We start from the raw sequence: 16,719 nt of genomic DNA on the forward strand, positions 1-16,719 counted from the left end.
ACCGCATAATCGATCGTCCATGCCAAATCCACGGCATCACTGATAAACCAGCCAATCATACCAACAGAGAATGTTGGGTCTTTAGACAGGCCAGTGTCGGTGAGAAACGACACCTATGGGATCACTAGAATCCCTTCTACGGTTGCAGGGCACGGGGATCATGAGAAGAGCGGGACTAACAGACAACACAAAGGGGGATTTACCCAGGTTCGGGCCGCAATGATGTGTAAAACCCTACGATCCTGCTTTGGTGGATGTATTAGTGTTCTTGAGCTCTCGAACTAGCTCTGGGTGCTGTGAGGTTAGAAAGAGCCGAATCCTTTCTCTGTGTGCCATGGGCCTCCTTTTATAGGCGAAAGGGACTGCCACAGTGGCACACAAGAGGTGGAAAGTGATACAGTAGCACGAGCTTATCGCCCGTATTACAGGACAAGGTGCATTAAATGCAAGGCTTAGGTGTCCATCCACTTTATCGGAGACGGGGGTCAGGCTCGTCCCGTCCGTCACCGCTCCCCCTTGCTTCGACACGCGCCCTGGCCAGCGATGCATGCGGTGCCATGTAGGCAGGCAGGCAGCTGAGTGGCGCGGTGGTGGAGCCTCCACGAAGGATCGCACGCTGCCACGCAGGTGCCTACCCAGCTGGCTGGTCGGCAGCTGTATGCGAACGGTGGTGAAGACTTAGCTGGAGCGGGCCTAGCCGCGGCCCTGCCGGTGCGCTTGGCGAGGGCCTTATCGGGTGGCCCGACAATGGTCTTGCCGGGTGGCCCTGCAAGTGTCTTGCTGTGGCGCGCTGGCGTCCCCGGCAAGGATCTTGCCGGGGGTCTTGTGGGTTCCTTCGGTAAGGATGGTTGCCTTCCTATCCTTACTTGATCTCGAGCATTCTATGTATTCACAAAAATCTGCATGCCACCACAGAGGTGCCTCCCGAGCCTTGTCCCGACGCGCTTGCCACCAGTATCTCAATGAGTTGTCGGATCATCGGAATGTTGCCATGGCACCATTTCCCTTGTCGTTGTCGTGGCACCCCTTTCGTTCCGCATGGTGACCAAATGCTTCATAACTTACTCATGTCAACATTTTCATAAAATTTGCATAAAACTTGCATATGTCATCCGCATCATGATAACAACATTTAAAATGGTTAAAATTGATGTTTGCATTAAAATTGTTAAATGACATGGGGATTTTCTAGAATTGTTGTTTGTGTTTCTGGCCTCATTTAAACCTGCCTAAATAGTTAGTTTAATTATGCTTCACCTCTTGCCATGTTTAATAACATTTAATATTGATGAGTAGCATAAATAAGAGCTAGCTAAATATTTGAATGTGGTGTCTCGTCAATATGCAACCCGTTGCATATTGAGCTCCACTTAAATTGTTGTGTTGTTTGTTGCACTTTGTCATGGCATGCATATTTAAACCGGACATGCATCATACTTGTTTGTTCATCATGCCATGCTTATGTGATGGTTGTTTACCATGTTGTTTGCTTCTTTCCGGTTGCGCTTCCCCTTGATAGTTCCGGTAATGTTGTGTATGTGAGGATTCGTTCGACTATGTTGGTTTGTCTACTTCATGGACTCATTCTTCTTCCTATCGGGATTTCAGGCAAGATGACCATTACCCTCGATATCACTTCTATCTTTGCTTGCTAGTTGTTCGTTCTATCGCTATGTTGCGCTACCTACCACTTGCTTATCATGCCTCCCATATTGCCGTGTCAAGCCTCTAACCCACCTTCCTAGCAAACCGTTGTTTGGCTAAGTTACTGCTTTTGCTCAGCCCCTCTTATAGCGTTGTTAGTGGCAGGTGAAGTTGAAGATTGCTCCATGTTGGAACATGTTTATGTTGGGATATCACAATATCTCTTATTTTAATTAATGCATCTATATACTTGGTAAAGGGTGGAAGGCTCAGCCTTATGCCTAGTGTTTTGTTCCACTCTTGCCGCCCTAGTTTCCGTCATACCAGTGTTATGTTCCTTGATTTTGTGTTCCTTACGTGGTTGGGGTTATGGGACCCCGTTGACAGTTCGCTTTGAATAAAACTCCTCCAGCAAGGCCCAACCTTGGTTTTACATTTGCCTAACAACCTATAACTTCCCCATGGGGTTGCAAACCCGAGGGTCATCTTTATTTTAACCCCCCCCCCGGGCCAATTCTCCTCTGAGTGTTGGTCCAACCTAGAGCCACTTGCAGTGCCACCCATTCACCCGGGTCTTCGGTTGCTGTACGTAGTGTTCATCCGGTGTGACCTGAGAACAAGATATGTGCAGCTCCTATCAGGATTTGTCGGCACATTCAGGCGGACTTGTTGGTCTTGTTTTACCATTGTCGAAATGTCTTGTAACCGGGATTCCGAGTTTGATCGGGTCTTTTCGGGAGAAGGAATATCCTTCGCTGATCGTGAGAGCTTGTGATGGGCTAAGTTGGACACCCCTGCAGGGTATAAACTTTCGAGAGACGTGCCCGCGGTTATGTGGCAGATGGGAATTCGTTAATATCCGGTTGTAGATAACTTGACACTTCACTTAATTAAAATGCATCAACCGTGTGTGTAGACGTGATGGTCTCTTTTCGGCAGAGTCCAGGATGTGAACATGGTTTGGGTTATGATTGAACGTAAGTAGTTCAGGATCACTTCATGATCACTTCTAGCTTCACGACCATTGCGCAGTTTCTCATCTTACTCTTGTATTCGTATGTTAGCCACCATATTTGCTTAGCGCTTGTTGTAACTCCACCTCATTACCTTATCCTACCCATAAGCTTAAATAGTCTTGATCTCGCGGGTTTTGAGATTGCTGAGTCCTCATGACTCACAAATACTACCAAAATAGTTGCAGGTGCCAATGATACCAGTGCAGGTGATGCCACCGAACTCAAGTGGGAGTTCGACGAGGACCTTGGTCGTTACTATGTTTCGTTTCCTAATGATCAGTAGTGGAGCTGATGCGGAGCATCACACGATCATCCCCATGGATGCATCTACATCTCCTACACCACTTGGACCTTTGAGTAGAGCACGTGCAAGAGCTCTCAAAACTGAGGTGACATCACTCCTCTCACAACTCCCTTTCGATTCACACGAGACATGGCTACTACCTCAAACGGAGATGCTTTGCAAACTCAGGTACTAAGGAGTTAGCCATGGAGAAGCTAGGAAGCAAGGAGAACCGAAAGCAGAAGACATGCATGAAGACGAAGAGGAAAAGCGCCAAGTCCCAGGCTGGCCGGACGATCCGGACGAGGGCCCGGACGATCTGGACCCAGGTCCAGACAATCCGGCTAATTCGCCCCGAAGACACCCGAAGCTCATCCCTGAAGCCAAACCATCCGGATGCCGACCCGGATCATCCGGACATCTCCCGGACATCCGGACCCCCAGCCGGACATCCGGACCTGCACCGCCACCGCATGCATCACCAGCTCATCCGGGCCTCCACCCGGATCATCCGGACACCGCCTGCGTGCGCGAGTTGGGCTGAGCCCATGTACCCCTTCGCCCCCTAGCCTATAAATAGGACTCCTCCTCCTCACTTCGAGACTTAGCATTGGTTTAGCTCATTTGAGATAGAGAATTGCTCATCCGATCGGATCTACTCCTCGTGAGGGACCGCATCTCTTTGGAGAAGATCCACCCAGATTCAAGACCTCCATCCGGAGAAGACAATCAAGACCTCCTCACGGAGAAGAATGGTTACTCTTGTATCATCCCTTGTTGACTTTGAATCTCGTGTTACTTTGTGCCTCGATGATCTAGCACTTGTGTGATCATATTCGTGTCGGTTGAGTGTTCCTCTTGTTTTCCCCCATGATTTCCCTCGTGATCTTCCACGCGTTCTTCGTGTTCCTCGTAGGGATCCTCTCCAAACGTGAAAGATCGGCCCCATAGGGTTCCGCCCTACATCATCTTGGTATCATGAGCAACGTTGATCTTGTTTTTGGAGCCCCTACCCCGTGTTTTCTAGCTTGATTTTGTTGATTTCGTCCTAAATCCGAAAATCCGCACCAAAAATAGCCCCAAAATTATTTTTTTTTATTTGTTGGTTTTGATGTTGTTTTGTTGATTTTGATCCATGGATTCCTTGTGTAACTTGTGGATCTTGCCTTTCCCCACCTTCTTACTCTCGAAATCCATCCAAAATCCACGAAATCTTCGAATTTATCCCTATTTTCGAGTTCATCCCATGCAGCTCCCGAGCGCAGTTGACCTGCCCGGATCATCCTGACCCTGACCCGGATCATCCGGACTCGCCTGGATCATCCGGCTCCCGGCCCGGATCATCCGGCTTCGTCTGCCGACGCTGCATTTGCTGCAGTTTTTCTCCACCACCACCTACGCCTCCGCACCCCTACCACCTCGACCACCACCACCTTCACCCGCAAACCCACACGACATACCCCTCCATACCACCATTCGACTTTGGGTTCGAGAATTTGAGTTGTGCTTCCCCATGTCCTATTGTGTTTCGGCTATTTAGGTACGACACGACATCAACATCACCACCGCTCATCTTCGTCGACTACTCATCATCTCTACGGACGGTAACTTCGATGACATCTTTGTCTACGCCTTGCCATTGCATTGATAACCACCATAGCCATACTTTCGCGTTGCTTACCCATCGAGACTAGCCATTGAGTATTGCCGGCAACGTGACTTGTGCACATTAGTGATCATACTCTCCATAAGCATACATACCATATCAACTCTTGTGTCACAAAGTTGTTCTTGCATACACAATTGCTACCTTGGTTCGCAAAGTTTTGCATGAGAAAAGAGCTCACAAGTGAAAGAGCCAACCAAGCTTTTAAGCAAAAAGAGAAAGATAAGCAAAGAGCTTATAAGCAAGAACCATAACATCATGCTATGTCTTGAGCTTGCGTTGGTTTTCCTTGAAGAGGAAAGGGTGATGCAGCAATAGTAGCGTAAGTATTTCCCTCAGTTTTGAGAACCAAGGTATCAATCCAGTAGGAGGCTCCTCAAAAGTCCCACGCACCTACACAAACAAAGAAAGAACTCGCAACCAACGCAATAAACGGGTTGTCAATCCCTTCACGACCACTTGTGAAAGTCAGATCTGATAGAGATAGTATGATAAGATAAATATGATTTTGGTATTTTATAATATAGATTGGAAAAGTAAAGATGCAAATAAAAGTAGATTGAAAGCTTAAAAGATAGACCCGGGGGGCATAGGTTTCACTAGTGGCTTCTCTCAAGATAGCATAAATATTACGGTGGGTGAACAAATTAATGTCAAGCAATTGATAGAAAAGCGCATAATTATGAGATTATCTAGGCATGATCATGTATATAGGCATCACGTCCGCGACAAGTAGATCGACTCCTGCCTGCATCTACTCCTATTACTCCGCACATCGACCGCTATCCAGCATGCATCTAGAGTATTAAGTTCATAAGAACAGAGTAACGCATTAAGAAAGATGACATGATGTAGAGGGATAAACTCATGCAATATGATATAAACCCCATCTTTTTATCCTCGATGGCAACAATACAATACGTGGCTTGCAAACCCTGCTGTCACTAGGAAAGGACACCGCAAGATTGAACCCAAAGCTAAGCACTTCTCCCATTGCAAGAAAGATCAATCTAGTAGGCCAAACCAAACTGATAATTCGAAGAGACTTGCAAAGATAACTCAATCATACATAAAAGAATTCAGAGGAGATTCAAATATTTCTCATAGATAAATCATAAACCCACAATTCATCGGATCTCGACAAACACACCGCAAAAAGAGTTACATCGAATAGATCTCCACAAGAGAGGGGGAGAACATGGTATTGAGATCCAAAAAGAGAGAACAAGCCATCTAGCTAATAACTATGGACCCGAGGTCTATGGTAAACTACTCACAACTCATCGGAGGGGCTATGGCGTTGATGTAGAAGCCCTCCATGGTCGATTCCCCCTCTGTTGGAGCACCGGCGAAGGCTCCAAGATGGGATCTCGCGAATACAGAAGGTTACGGTGGTGGAAATTGTTTTTCGTTGGCTTCCTGGATGTTTTCGGGGTACGTGGGTATATATAGAAGGAAGAAGTAGGTCGGTGGCCGCCTGAGGGGCCCACGAGACAGGGGGCGCACCCTGTAGGGGTGGGTGCGCCCTCCACCCTCGTGGCCACCTTGGCTGCTTCTTGGCTTGCACTCCAAGTCCTCTGGATCACGTTTGTTCCAAAAATCACGCTCCCGAAGGTTTCATTCCGTTTGGACTCCGTTTGATATTCCTTTTCTTTGAAATACTCAAATAGGCAAAAAAATAGCAATGCGGACTAGGCCTCCGGTTAGTAGGTTAGTCCCAAAAATGATATAAATGTGTAAAATAAAGCCCATAAACATCCAAAAGGGGTAATATAATAGCATGGAACAATCAAAAATTATAGATACGTTGGAGACGTATCAAGCATCCCCAAGCCTAATTCTTGCTCGTCCTCGAGTAGTTAAATGATAAAAACAGAATTTTTGATGTGGAATGCTACCTAGCATAATTCTCAATCTAATTTTCTTTATTGTGGCATGAATGTTCATATCCAAATGATTCGAAATAAAAGTTCATATTGATAAAAGAAATAGTAATACTTCAAGCATACTAATCAAAGCAATCATGTCTTCTCAAAATAACATGGCTAAAGAAAGTTCATCCCTACAAAATCATATAGTTAGGCTATGCTTCATTTTCGTCACACAAAAATGTTCCCAAATTCTACACCCCCGATGACAAGCCAAGCAATTGTTTCGTACTTAAATAATCTCAAACTGTTTCAACCTTCACGCGATACATGAGCGTGAGCCATGGATATAGCACTATGGGTGGAATAGAATATGATGATGGGGATTGTGTGTAGAAGACAAAAAGGAGAAAGTCTCACATTGACGAGGATAATCAACGGGCTATGGGGATGCCCATCAATTGATGTCAACATGAGGAGTAGGGATTGACATGCAACAGATGCATTAGAGCAATAAATGTATGAAAGCTCAACAAAAGAAAACTAGTGGGTGTGTGCTACCTCTTGAGCATTGCGTTGGATTTCCCCGAAGAGGAGAGGATGATGCAGTAAAGTAGCGTAAGTATTTCCCTCAGTTTTTGAGAACCAAGGTATCAATCAAGTAGGAGACCACGCACAAGTTCCTCGTACCTACACAAAACAATAGCAACTCGCAACCAACGCTTAGGGGTTGTCAATCCCTTCACGGTCACTTACGAGAGTGAGATCTGATGAGATAATATTTTTGGTATTTTTGATACATAGATGCAAAGTAAAAAGTAAAGTCAAAGTAAAAAACAAAGCAAGTAAATAAAGTGATATAGATTGATATGATGAGAATAGACCCGGGGGCCATAGGTTTCACTAGTGGCTTCTCTCAAGAGCATAAGTATTCTACGGTGGGTGAACAAATTACAGTTGAGCAATTGACAGAATTGAGCATAGTTATGAGTATATCTAGGCAATGATCATGTATATAGGCATCACGTCCAAAACAAGTAGATCGAAATGATTCTGCATCTACTACTATTACTCCACTCATCGACCGCTATCCAGCATGCATCTAGAGTATTAAGTAAAAACAGAGTAACGCCGTAAGCAAGATGACATGATGTAGAGGGATAAATTCATGTAATATGATAAAAAACATCTTGTTATCCTCGATGGCAACAATACAATACGTGCCTTGCAACTCTTTCTGTCACTGAGTAAGGACACCGCAAGATTGAACCCAAAGCTAAGCACTTCTCCCATTGCAAGAACTACCAATTTAGTTGGCCAAACCAAAAAAGATAATTCGAAGAGACTTGCAAAGATAACTCAATCATACATAAAAGAATTCAGAGAAGAATCAAATATTTTCCATAGATAATACTGGATCATAAACCCACAATTCATCGGTCTCAACAAACACACCGCAAAAAGAAGATTACATCGAATAGATCTCCACGAGAGAGGGGGAGAACATTGTATTGAGATCCAAAAAGAGAGAAGAAGCCATCTAGCTACTAGCTATGGACCCAAAGGTCTGAAGTAAACTACTCACACTTCATCGGAGGGGCTATGGTGATGATGTAGAAGCCCTCCGTGGTGGATGCCTCCTCCGGCGGAGCTCCAGAACAGGCCCCAAGATGGGATCTCGTGGATATAGAAAGTTGCGGTGGTGGAATTAGGTTTTTGGCTCCTATTCTGATCGTTCGGGGATACGTAGGTATATATAGGAGGAAGGAGTACGTCGATGGAGCTCCGAGGGGCCCACGAGGTAGGGGGCGCGCCCAGGGGGGCGCGCCCTCCACCCTCGTGGCCTCCTCAGAGACTTCTTGGAGTGGGGTCCAAGTCTCCTGGATCACGTTCGGTTGGAAAATCACGATCCCGAAGGTTTCATTCCGTTTGGACTCCGTTTGATATTCTGTTTCCTCGAAATACTGAAAAAGGCAAAAAACAGCAATTCTGGGCTGGGCCTCCGGTTAATAGGTTAGTCCCAAAAGTAATATAAAAGTGTAAAATAAAGCCCAATATAGTCCAAAACAGTAGATAAAGTAGCATGGAGCAATCAAAAATTATAGATACGTTGGAGACGTATCAAGCATCCCCAAGCTTAATTCCTGCTCGTCCTCGAGTAGGTAAATGATAAAAAAAATTGATGCGGCGTGATACTTTGGCATAATTTCAATGTAAATCTTCTTAATTGTGGCATGAATATTCAGATCCGAAAGATTCAAGACAAAAGTTCATATTGACACAAAAATAATAATACTTCAAGCATACTAATCAAAGCAATCATGTCTTCTCAAAATAACATGGCAAAATAAAGTTCATCCCTACAAAATCATATAGTTAGGCTATGCTTCATTTTCGTCACACAAAGATGTTCCCAACTTCTATACCCCCGATGACAAGCCAAGCAATTGTTTCATACTTAAATAATCTCAAACTTTTTCAACCTTCACGCAATACATGAGCGTGAGCCATGGATATAGCACCATGGGTGGAATCGAATATGATGATGGGGATTGTGTGGAGAAGACAAAAAAGGAGAAAGTCTCACATCAACTAGGCGTATCAACGGGCTATGGAGATTCCCATCAATAGATATAGATGTGAGTGAGTAGGGATTGCCATGCAACGGATGCACTAGAGCTATGAATGCTCAACGAAAGAAAACTAGTGGGTGTGCATCCAATTTGCTTGCTCACGAAGACCTAGGGCATTTGAGGAAGCCCATCGTAGGAATATACAAGCCAAGTTCTATAATGAAAAATTCCCACTAGTACAAAAAGACAACTTATGAGACTCACTACATGAGGAACAAGGTGCTACTTTGAAGCACAATATATGAGACTCACTACATGAAGAACAAGGTGCTACTTTGAAGCACAAGTGTGGAAAAAGAGATAGTAGCATTGCCCCCCCCCTTTTTTTTGGGCCTTTCTTTTTTTCTTTTTGGCCTTTCTCTTTTTTTGGGGGGGGGGGGAATGCTCTAATAATGATGATCATCACACTTCTATTGATTACAACACAAGGATTACAACTCGAAACTTAGAACAAGATATGACTCTATATGAATGCCTCCGGCGGTGTACCGGGATGGTGCAATGAATCAAGAGTGACATGTATGGAAAATAATGCATGGTGGCTTTGCCACAAATACGATGTCGACTACAAGATCATGCAATGGCAATTGACAAAAGTAATGCATGTCATGATGATGATGGTGGAAGTTGCATGGCAATATATCTCGGAATGGCTATGGAAATGCCATGATAGGTAGGTATGGTGGCTGTTTTGAGGAAGATATAAGGAGATTTATGTGTGATAGAGCGTGTCGTATCATGGGGTTTGGATGCACCGGCAAAGTTTGCGCCAACCCTCAAGGTGAGAAAGGGCATTGCACGGTACCGAAGAGGCTAGCAAAGGTGGAAAGGTGGGAGTGCGTATAATCCATGGACTCAACATTAGTCAAAAGAACTCATATACTTATTGCAAAAATTTAGAAGTCATAAAAAATTCAAGTACTACGCGCATGCTCCTAGGGGAATAGATTGGTAGGAAAAGACCATCGCTCGTCCCCGACCGCCACTCATAAGGATGCACAAGCCAGGTACACTTCATGTTTCAAATTTGTTACACAACTTTAACCATACGTGCATGCTACGGGATTTGCAAACTTCAACACAAGTATTCATCAAATCCATAATCACCCAACTAGCACGACTTTGATATTATCACCTCCATATCTCAAAACAATTATCAAGCATCAAACTTATCTTAGTATTCAATTCACTCAAAAGAAAGTTTCACATATCTTGAACACCAAGTATATTAACATTAAGCAAATTACCATGCTATTAAAGACTCTCAAAATAATCTAAGTGAAGCATGAGAGATCAATAGTTTCTTTAAAACAAATCCACCACCGTGCTCTAAAAGATCTAAGTGAAGTACTAGAGCAAAAATTATCACGCTCAAAAGATATAAGTGAAGCACTATGAGCAAAAACTATCAAGCTCAAAAGATATAAGTGAAGCACTATGAGCAAAAACTATCAAGCTCAAAAGATATAAGTGAAGCACATCGAGTATTCTAACAAATTCCAATTCATGTATGGCTTTCTCAAAAGATGTGTACAGCAAGGATGATTGTTGCAGACTAACAAGCAAAGACACAAATAATACAAGACGCTCCAAGCAAAACACATATCATGTTGGTGAATAAAAATATAGCTCCAAGTAAATTACCGATGGAAGTGGACGAAAGAGGGGATGCCTTCCGGGGCATCCCCAAGCTTTGACTTTTTGGTGTCCTTGGATTATCTTGGGGGTGCCATGGGCATCCCCAAGATTAGGCTTTTGCCACTCCTTGTTCCATAATCCATCAAAAGAATTCACCCAAAACTTGAAAACTTCACAACACAAAACTCAACAGAAATCTCGTGAGCTCCGTTAGAGAAAGAAAACAAAAGACTACTTCAAGGTACTGTAATAAACTCATTATTTATTTATATTGGTGTTAAACCTACTGTATTCCAACTTGCTTATGGTTTATAAACTAATTTACTAGCCATAGATGCATTGAAATAAACAAACAACACACGAAAAACAGAATCTGTCAAAAACAGAACAGTCTGTAGCAATCTGTAACTAACGCAAACCTCTGGAACTCTAAAAATTCTACCAAAATAGGAAGTCCTGGAAAATTTGTTTATTGATCAGAATCAAAAAGAATCAACGCAAAACCACGTTCATGTGATTTATCATAACTAAATCCGTGCGCGTAAAGTTTTTGTTTTTCAGCAGAATCAAATCAACTATCATCGTAGGTTATCCTATAGGTCCTACTTGGCACAAACACTAATTGAAACATAAAACCACATCCAAACATAAGGTAGATGGATTATTTATTCCTAAACATAATAAAAAACAAAAAACACAAAATAAAATTGGGTTGCCTCCCAACAAGCGATGTCGTTTAACGCCCTTAGCTAGGCATAAAAGCAAGGATAGATCTAGGTATTGCCATCTTTGGTAGGCAATCCATAGGTGGCTCTCATGATAGATTCATATGGTAATTTTATTTTATTTCTAGGGAAGTGTTCCATACCCTTCTTTAAGGGAAATTGGATCTAATATTCCCTTCCTTCATATCAATAATTGCACCAATCGTTCTAAGGAAACGTCTACCAAGAATAATAGGACATGAAGGATTACAATCTATGTCAAGAACGATAAAATCTACGGGCACATAATTCCTATTTGCAACAATAAGAACATCATTAATTCTTACCATAGGCTTTTTAATAGTGGAATTCGTAAGATGCAAGTTTAGAGAGCAACCATCAAAATCACGGAAATCTAGCAAATCACATAAAGTTTTGGGAATAGTAGAGACACTAGCACCCAAATCACACAAAGCATGAAATTCAAAATCTTTAATTTTAATTTTAATAGTAGGTTCCCACTCATCATAGAGTTTTCTAGGGATAGAAACTTTCAAGTCAAGTTTTTCTTCATAAGATTGCATTAAAGCATCAACAATATGTTCGGTAAAGGCCTTATTTTGACTATAAGCATGAGGAGATTCTAGCACGGATTGCAACAAGGAAATACAACCAATCAAAGAGCAGTTTTCATAATTAAATTCCTTGAGATCCAAAATAGTGGGCTTAGCAACATCAGGGTTTTTATTTATTTCAATCCCACTTTCATCAATTTCATCATCAAGATCTAGAAACTCCGAATTCTTAGAACGCCTTCTAGGTAAAGGAAGATAATTTTCAGATTCATCAAGATTCATATTGCAAAACAAAGATTTAATGGGGGACACATCAATAACTTTTAGATCTTCATCTTGATTTTCATAGGGATTGGAAGAACATGCTTTAATAAAGGCATCTTTGGAAGCACACATCCTAGCGGTTATTTCCTTGCACTCATCAATGGAAATTCTCATGGCTTTGAGAGACTCATTGATATCATGCTTAAGAGGAATAGATCTAAGCTTTAAAGAACCAATTTCAAGAGAAATTCTATCAACGTTCCTAGCCAAATCATCAACTTTAAGAAATTTCTCTTCAAGCAAAGCATTAAAATTCTTTTGTGAATTCATAAACTATTTAACACTACTCTCAAATTCAGAGGGCATCTTATTAAAATTTCCATAAGAGTTATTGTAGGAATTTCCGTAATTATTAGAAGGATTACTAGGATAAGGCCTAGGATTAAAATTCCCTCTATAAGCGTTGTTTCCAAAACTATTCCTACCAACAAAATTCACGTCCATAGATTCATTATTATTCTCAAGCAAAGTAGATAAAGGCATATCATTGGGATCAAGAGGAGTATTTTTAGGAGCAAACATCTTCATAAGTTCATCCATCTTTTCACTCAAAACATTGATTTCTTCTATAGCATGCACCTTTTTACTAGAAGATCTTTCGGTGTGCCATTGAGAATAATTAGCCATAATAATATCAAGCAATTTGGTAGCATCCCCTAACGTAATTTCCATAAAAGTGCCTCCCGCAGCCGAATCTAAAAGATTTCTAGAAGCAAAATTCAATCCAGCATAAAAAAATTGTATGATCATCCATAGATTCAAACCATGAGTAGGGCAATTGCGAAGCATTACTTTCATTCTTTCCCAAGATTGGGCAACATGCCCATGATCAAGTTGTTTAAAATTCATCATATCGTTCCTAAGAGTGATAATCTTAGCGGGAGGAAAATACTTAGAGATAAAAGCATCTTTGCACTTGTTCCAAGAATCAATACTATTTTTAGGCAAAGACGAAAACCAAACTTTAGCACGATCTCTAAGTGGAAACGGAAATAACTTCAATTTGACAATATTTTTATTCGTATATTTTTTATTTTGCATATCACACAAATCAACAAAAAAAATTAGATGAGTAGCGGCATCTTCACTAGGAAGGCCGGCGAATTGATCTTTCATAACAAGATTCAACAAAGCGGTATTGATTTCACAAGACTCATCATTATTAAGAGGAGCAATCGGAGTACTAAGGAAATCATTATTATTGGTATTCGAGAAATCACATAGTTTGGTATTATCTTGCGCCATGGCAACAAGTAATCCAACACACAAGCAAACAGAAAGGCAACGAGAAAAAGGCAAACAGGAAAGAGAGAGGAGATTGGGAAAGAGAGGGCAAATAAAACAGCAAGGGTGCAATGGGGGAGAGGAAAACGAGAGGCAAATGGCAAATAATGTAATGCGAGAGATAGGGATTGCGATGGGTACTTGGTATAGTTGACTTTCTTGCGTGAGCCTCCCCGGCAACGGCGCCAAAAATTCTTCTTGCTACCTCTTGAGCACTGCGTTGGATTTCCCCGAAGAGGAGAGGATGATGCAGTAAAGTAGCATAAGTATTTCCCTCAATTTTTGAGAACCAAGGTATCAATCCAGTAGGAGACCACGCACAAGTCCCTCGTACCTACACAAAACGATAGCAACTCGCAACCAATGCTTAGGGGTTGTCAATCCCTTCACGGTCACTTACGAGAGTGAGATATGATAGAGATAATATTTTTGGTATTTTTGATAGATAGATGCAAAGTAAAAAGTAAAGGCAAAGTAAAAACAAAGCAAGTAAATAAAGTGATATAGATTGATATGATGAGAATAGACCCGGGGGCCATAGGTTTCACTAGTGGCTTCTCTCAAGAGCATAAGTATTCTACGGTGGGTGAACAAATTACTATTGAGCAATTGACAGAATTGATCATAGTTATGAGTATATCTAGGCAATGATCATGTATATAGGCATCACGTCCAAAACAAGTAGATCGAAACGATTCTGCATCTACTACTATTACTCCACTCATCGACCGCTGTCCAGCATGCATCTAGAGTATTAAGTAAAAACAGAGTAACGCCGTAAGCAAGATGACATGATGTAGAGGGATAAATTCATGAAATATGATAAAAAACCCATCTTGTTATCCTCGATGGCAACAATACAATACGTGCCTTGCAACTCTTTCTATCACTGAGTAAGGACACCGCAAGATTGAACCCAAAGCTAAGAACTTCTCCCATTGCAAGAACTACCAATCTAGTTCGCCAAACCAAAAAATATAATTCGAAGAGACTTGCAAAGATAACTCGATCATACATAAAAGAATTCAGAGAAGAATCAAATATTTTCCATAGATAATACTGGATCATAAACCCACAATTCATCGGTCTCAACGAACACACCGCAAAAAGAAGATTACATCGAATAGATCTCCACGAGAGAGGGGGAGAACATTGTATTGAGATCCAAAAAGAGAGAAGAAGCCATCTAGCTACTAGCTATGGACCCGAAGGTCTGAAGTAAACTACTCACACTTCATCGGAGGGGCTATGGTGATGATTTAGAAGCCCTCCATGGTGGATGCCCCCTCCGGCGGAGCTCCGAAACAGGCCCCAAGATGGGATCTCGTGGATACAGAAGGTTGCGGCGGTGGAATTAGGTTTTTGGCTCCTATTCTGATCGTTCGGGGATACGTAGGTATATATAGGAGGAAGGAGTATATCGGTGGAGCTCCGAGGGGCCCACGAGGTAGGGGGCGCGCCCAGGGGGCGCGCCCACCACCATCGTGGCCTCCTCGGAGACTTCTTGGAGTAGGGTCCAAGTCTCCTGGATCACGTTCGGTTGGAAAATCACGATCCCGAAGGTTTCATTCCGTTTGGACTCGGTTTGATATTCTGTTTCTTCGAAATACTGAAAAAGGCAAAAAACAGCAATTCTGGGCTGGGCCTACGGTTAATAGGTTAGTCCCATAAGTAATATAAAAGTGTAAAATAAAGCCCAATATAGTCCAAAACAGTAGATAAAGTAGCATGGAGCAATCAAAAATTATAGATACGTTGGAGACGTATCAGTGTGCATCCAACTTGCTTGCTCACGAAGACCTAGGGCATTTGAGGAAGCCCATCGTAGGAATATGCAAGCCAAGTTCTATAATGAACAATTCCCACTAGTATATGAAAGTGACAACATGTGAGACTCTCTATATGAAAAACATGGTGCTACTTTGAAGCTCAATATATGAGACTCGCTATATGAAGGACATGGTGCTACTTCGAAGCACCAGTGTGGAAAAGGAGATAGTAACATTGCCCCTTTTTTACTTTTTTTATTTTTTTTCTTTTTTTCTTTTTCCTTTTTCCTTTTTCCTTTTTTTCTTTGGCCTTTCCTTTTTTTCTTTTGTCCTTTCTTTTCTTTTTCTTTTCTTTTTGGGGACAATGCTCTAATAATGATGATCATCACACTTTTATTGATTTACACATATGAATTACAACTCGAGACTAGAACAAGATATGACTCTATATGAATGCCTCCGACGGTGTACAGGGATTGTGCAATGAATCAAGAGTGACATGTATGAAAAATTATGCATGGTGGCTTTGCCACAAATACGATGTCAACTACATGATCATGCAATGGCAATATCAAAAAAAGTAATGCGTGTCATGATGATAAACGGAACGGTGGAAAGTTGCATGGCAATATATCTCGGAATGGCTATGGAAATGCCATAATAGATAGGTATGGTGGCTGTTTTGAGGAAGATATAAGGAGGTTTATGTGTGATAGAGCGTATCATATCATGGGGTTTGGATGCACCGGCGAAGTTTGCACCAACTCTCAAGGTGAGAAAGGGCAATGCACGGTACCGAAGAGGCTAGCAATGATGGAAAGGTAAAAGTGTGTATAATCCATGGACTCAACATTAGTCAAAAGAACTCATATACTTATTGCAAAAATTTGGAAGTCATCAAAAACCAAGCACTACGCGCATGCTCCTAGAGGGATAGATTGGTAGGAAAAGACCATCGCTCGTCCCCAACCGCCACTCATACGGATGCACAATCCAAGTACACTTCATGTTTCAAATTTGTTACACAACTTTAACAATACGTGCATGCTACGGTACTTGCTAACTTCAACACAAGCATTCTTTAAATTCATAACCACCCAACTAGCATGACTTTAATATCACTACCTCCACATCTCAAAACAATTATCAAGTATCAAACTGATCATAGCATCTAATTCACTTCCTATGATAGTTTTTATTATACCCAACTTGGATGCCTACCATTCTAGGACCAATTTTATAACCATAGCAAATACCATGCTGTTCTAAAAGACTCTCAAAATAATATAAGTGAAGCATGAGAGACTAGCAATTT

Source organism: Triticum aestivum, chromosome 2B, assembly GCF_018294505.1.
Source record: "Triticum aestivum cultivar Chinese Spring chromosome 2B, IWGSC CS RefSeq v2.1, whole genome shotgun sequence".
NCBI classification, from domain to species: Eukaryota; Viridiplantae; Streptophyta; class Magnoliopsida; order Poales; family Poaceae; genus Triticum; species Triticum aestivum.